At 47.0% G+C, this 5,334-nt stretch overlaps 1 long non-coding RNA gene and 1 pseudogene across 1 annotated transcript in view; both read left to right on the forward strand.

Annotated features, from left to right (window-relative positions):
- The window catches only part of LOC116544167, a 1,498-nt pseudogene extending 480 nt beyond the window's left edge, over positions 1 to 1,018 (forward strand).
- A 41-nt stretch (positions 1,019 to 1,059) lies between these two features.
- The window catches only part of LOC116544164, an 11,121-nt gene continuing 6,846 nt past the window's right edge, over positions 1,060 to 5,334 (forward strand). The window contains exon 1 of the long non-coding RNA XR_004265844.1: positions 1,060 to 1,160. This is a non-coding gene — a long non-coding RNA (uncharacterized LOC116544164). The remainder of the gene's footprint in view (positions 1,161 to 5,334) is intronic.

Raw genomic sequence — 5,334 nt, forward strand, 5'->3', positions numbered from 1 at the left:
TCTCTCTCTCTCTCTCTCTCTCTCTCTCTCTCTCTCTCTCTCTCTCTTTGCCTGCTGCCATCCATGTAAGACGTGACTTGCTCCTCCTTGCCTTCTGCCATGATTGTGAGGTCTCCCCAGCCAGGTGGAACTGTTAAGTCCATTAAACCTCTTTCTTTTGTAAATTGTCCAGTCTTGCGTATGTCTTTATCAGCAGTGTGAAAACACACTAATACAGACGACATGGGGAAGATCTGACACCACACCTGCAATAAGGTGCATGTGGTTCCAGAGGAGCACCCTGTGCTGCTGACCAAAGACCCCCTGAGCCCCAAGGCTAACAGAGAGAAGATGACTCAGATCATGTTTAGACCTTCAACACCTGGGCCGCTTATGTGGCCATCCAGGCCATGCTGTCCCTCTACACCTCTGGGCGCACCACTGGCATTGTCCTGGACTCTGGAGGTGGCCACCACATGGTGCCTATCTATGAAGGCTACGCCCTCCCCATGCCATCCCGTGTCTGGACCTGGCTGGCCATGAGATGGCCACTGCCACATTCTCCTCCTCCTTGGAGGAAAGCTGTGAGCTGCCCAATGGCAGGTCATCGCTATTGGCAACGAGCAGTTCCGGTGTCTGGAGGCACTGTTCCAGCCTTCCTTCCTGGGTATGGAATCTTGCAGCATCCACGAGACCACCTTCACCTCCATCATGAAGTGTGACGTGGACATCCACAAAGACCTGTATGCCAACACGGTGCTGTCTGGCGGCACCACATGTACCCAGGCATCCCGACAGGATGCAGAAGGAGATCACTGCCCTGGTGCCCAGCACCATGAAGGTCAAGATCATCGTGCTTCCCCGTGAGTGCAAGTACTCAATGTGGATCAGCAGCTCCATCCTGGCCTCACTTTCCACCTTCCAGCAGATGTGGGTCAGCAAGCAGGCGTATGAAGAGTTAAGCTCCACCATCGTCCACCGCAAATGGACTGTGAGCCGACGCGTGGCATTTGCTGCATGGGTTAATTCCAAAGTATAAATTTGCCCCTGGCAAATGCATATACCTCGTGCTAGCCTCACAAAATTGGAATAAGCCTTCGAAAAGAAATTGTCCTTGAAGTTTGTATCTGATATCAGCACTGGACTGTAGAACTTGTTGCTGATTTTGACCTTGTATTCAAGTTTAAATGATAGCCATCATATGTTCTTATTCATGGATATCTGACTTAAAAATCCGTAGTATTTAATGCCCTATACATATCTTTGATTTCAATCCTTAGTACTTGTGGCTTGGTCACTTCGTGGCTGACGTAAGAACTGCCTTCTGGAAGACAAGTCGGTGGCTTGGTCGGTCTGTGTATCCAGCAGTCTCTGATCTGCACAGCGTGTTAATGTGTCAGGGCTGAGTGCTCTGGAATTTCTGTAGAGGTTGGTAAGGGCTCCTGAACTGATTGTTTCTGCCTTGCTGGTCTATCAGGGTTGGAAAAGTCCAAGCTGTAGGACCTAGTTTCCTTTCTTAGCTGTTTTCCTGCTAGAACACCATGAGCTGCTACTTGTCTTGAGTTGGAAGCAGTTTGCATTTCCACCTGTAAATGTATTCATCCTTTTATGTAAGATTTTCTTGTACGCAATTCTCGATTCTTTGAAATAACAACACATTTTTTTTTTCTGTTACGTGAGAACATTAGGCCCCAGCAACACATCATTGTGTAAGGAAAAATAAAAGTGCTGCCAAAAAAAAAAAAAAAAAATTGGTCAGGCATGGTGGCTCATGCCTGTAATCCCAGCACTCTGGGAGGCCGAGGTAAGTGGATTGCTTGAAGGCAGGAGTTCAAGACCACCTTGGCCAACATCGTGAAACCCCACCTCTAGTAAAATGCAAAAATTAGCTGGGCATGGTGGCAGGTAATCCTAGCTATCAGGGAGGCTGAGGCAGGAGAATTGCTTGAACCCAGGAGGTGGAAGTTGCAGTGAGCCAAGATTGCGCCACTACGCTCCAGCCGGGGTAACAGAGCGAGACTCAAAAAAAAAAATCAAGGCTGGGTGTGGTGGCTCACACCTGTAATCCCAGCACTTTGGGAGGCTGAGGCAGGGGGATCATGAGGTCAAAAGATTGAGGTCATCCTGGCCATCATGGTGAAACCCTGTCTCTACTAAAAATACAAAAAATTAGCTGGGTGTGGAGGCGTGCTCCTGTAGTCCCAACTACTCATGAGGCTGAGGCAGGAGAATTGCTTGAACCTGGGAGGCAGAGGTTGCAGTGAGCTGAGATGGCGTCACTGCACTCCAGCCTGGTGACAGAGCAAGACTCTGTCTCTAAAAACAAAAATCAGTAGTCTCACTGAGGTAGTAGCTGCAGTGAACAAATACCACCCCTTAGGGTTTGGGTAAGAAAAGGGAAAAGATCAGGATGAATAGAATTCACAAGTCTGAAGCGGGGCACAGTGGGGAGATGGAGGAGGCCTGCCTCCTGGCCCCTTATCTCTAAGGGGCTGCACTGAAGCTAATTCTGGGAGCATGGGGGAAACTGCGCAATGGAAGCCGAATTGCCTGGACCGTACTGCTCAGCAGAGGCAGACACAGGAGCTTGTCCCTTTCTCCCATGAGCTGTATTCCCCTTCCTGCTGGTTTGCAGAGATCTAGCCCAGAAGCAGAACACAGAACAGGGGATTCAAAGCTGCGACGATCATGACCAGCACTCCTCTCAAACAGACTCAAGGGTTTGCAGGTACTAGGACAAGGTTCTAAGCAACATACCCCTTTTCCGTTCAAACTTTCCAAAAAAATGCAGTATTGTAACGAATCCATCTTGGGAAAAAATTATAATGGCGTCCACATCATTAGCAGCTCACGAGAGTTACTTTTCACTTACACAGTCTTGATGGCCGAGTACTAGGAGTTCTCAGACACATTTTAAGTGATTTTAATTTCAGATCCAGATAAATGAGAAGTTGTCTAGTTTTTTTTTTTTTAAATAAAACAGGGTCTGTAATTCACTACACAGATAAGAGATCGTTTTCCATTAAATATTTTGTTTCTTAAGTGCAGGTATACATAAGCAAGTGAAAGTGATGCAACCCACAAATAGTCCTAATCCAAGTGTTAGAGAATTTGAGTTTAGTTGATGGGTCAGCAAACTACAGGCTTCAGGTCAAACCTGGCCTGCTGCTACTTTTTATAAATAAAGTTTTACTGCAACACAGCCACACTCGCTCACGCACAGCTTTACACTTCCCTGCAGCAGCAACACAGAGTAGTTACAATAGGCCATATGACCTCCAAAGCCTTAGGGGCAACTTTTATGTGACTCATGAGGTTTCTTTTTCTTTTTCTTTTTTTTGATGGAGTCTTGCTGGAGTGTAGTGGCACAATCTCAGCTCACTGCAACCTCCACCTCCTGGGTTCAAGCGATTCTTCTGCCTCAGCCTCCCGAGTAGCTGGGACCACAGGCGCGTGCCACCATGCCCGGCTAATGTTTTTGTATTTTTAGTAGAGACGGGCTTTCACCATGTTGGCCAGGATGGTCTCGATCTCTTGCTTGTGATCCGCCCGCCTCGGCCTCCCAAAGTGCTGGGATTACAGGCGTGAGCCACTGCGTCCGGCCTTCTTTTTCTTTTTTAGTATCAAGTCTTGCTCTTGTCGCCCAGGCTGGAGTGCAATGGTGCGATCTCGGCTCACTACAACCTCCGCCTCCTGGGTTCAAGTGATTCTCCTTCTTCAGCCTCCGTAGTAGTTGAGACTACAGGCACCGGCCACCCCCACACCCCCGGCTAATTTTTTGTATTTTTAGTAGAGTTGGGGTTTCACCATGTGTTGGCCAGGCTGGTCTGGAATTCCTGACCTCTGGTGATCCACCCACCTCAGCCTCCCAAAGTGGTGGGATTACAGGTGTGAGCCACTGCACCCAGCTGGGGTTTCTTTTTTAAATAATAAAAATGTGACTTCAGACAACTTGAAACATTTTAGGAACTGAATGTTCGTAGTAAGAAAGAAATGTTTTTTAAGGCCCAAATTTGATGTGTTTTAACCTGACCACACTTTTTTTTGAGATGGAGTTTGCTCTTGTTGCCCATTGGAGTGCAATGGCACAATCTCGGCTCACTGCAACCTCCGACTCCCGGGTTCAGGTGACACTCCTGCCTCAGCCTCCCAGGTAGCTGGGATTACAGGCATGTCTCCACACTTTATTCTGCTCTACACCATTCCAGGGCTAAATCAGTAGATCCGAGTCCAAATTCCGGTGAGAGGAGAGGCCCTGAACATAATCAAAATGTAGCTATCAGTTTACCTGAAATGCTTTGAGAAGAAACAGTGGGAAAGCCTGCCATTTGTCTCTTAAAAACTGTTAAATCGAGAAAAGCCATCTCAAGACTACAAGAGTGCAGCCCACACTAAGGGATAGAAGGTGCTTGTGACACCACCTGGGCAACCTGGCAAAACCCATCTCTATCAAAAACAACAAAAAAACAAAAAATTAGCTGGCTGTGGTGGTGCTTGCCTGCAGCCCCAGCTACTTAGAAAGCTGAGGTGGGAGAATCACCTGAGTCTGGGAAGTTTAGGTAAGCCATGATCGCACCATTGCACTCCAGCCTGGGTGACAGAGACCCTGTCTCAAAAAACGTGAAGTGCCAATGGCATCTCGTAATCCACAATTCATATTCTCACTAATATGCATGCTAATTTTAGTTTTAAAAATTAGGTTATGCCTTATGGACTCTCCTACCTTTTATCTATTTATTTATTTTTTTCCATACAGCCAGGGTCTCACTATGTTAAGCAAGGTGGTCTGAATTCCTGGCCTCAAGCAATCCTGCCTTGGCCTCCCAAAGTGCTAGAATATTACATACAAGTGTAAGCCACCATGTCCAGCCTTTTTTTTTTTTTTTTAAAAACCCGAAAAAACTTTTTGATTTTTTTTTTTAGATACGAATGTGTCAATGAATTAAAAGAAAAAAAGGCCGGGCGCAGTGGCTCACGCCTGTAATCCCAGCACTGTGGGAGGCTGAGGCGGGTGGATCACGAGGTCAAGAGATCGAGACCATCCTGGTCAACATGGTGAAACCCCGTCTCTACTAAAAATACAAAAATTAGCTGGGCATGGTGGCGCGTGCCTGTAATCTCAGCTACTCAGGAGGCTGAGGCAGGAGAATTGCCTGAACCCAGGAGGCGGAGGTTGTGGTGAGCCGAGATCGCGCCATTGCACTCCAGCCTGGGTAACAAGAGCGAAACTCCGTCCCAAAAAAAACCTTTCAGATTCAAATCTTCCAAAAATTCCTAAAATCTAACTAGTTCTATTCACAATGAATGTGTTTAGTAAAAACTTTTTAGAGGGGAAAAAAGTGATACAGATGATAC

Source organism: Sapajus apella, unplaced genomic scaffold (assembly GCF_009761245.1).
Source record: "Sapajus apella isolate SASKATOON/1434 unplaced genomic scaffold, GSC_monkey_1.0 scaffold208, whole genome shotgun sequence".
Lineage (NCBI taxonomy): Eukaryota > Metazoa > Chordata > Mammalia > Primates > Cebidae > Sapajus > Sapajus apella.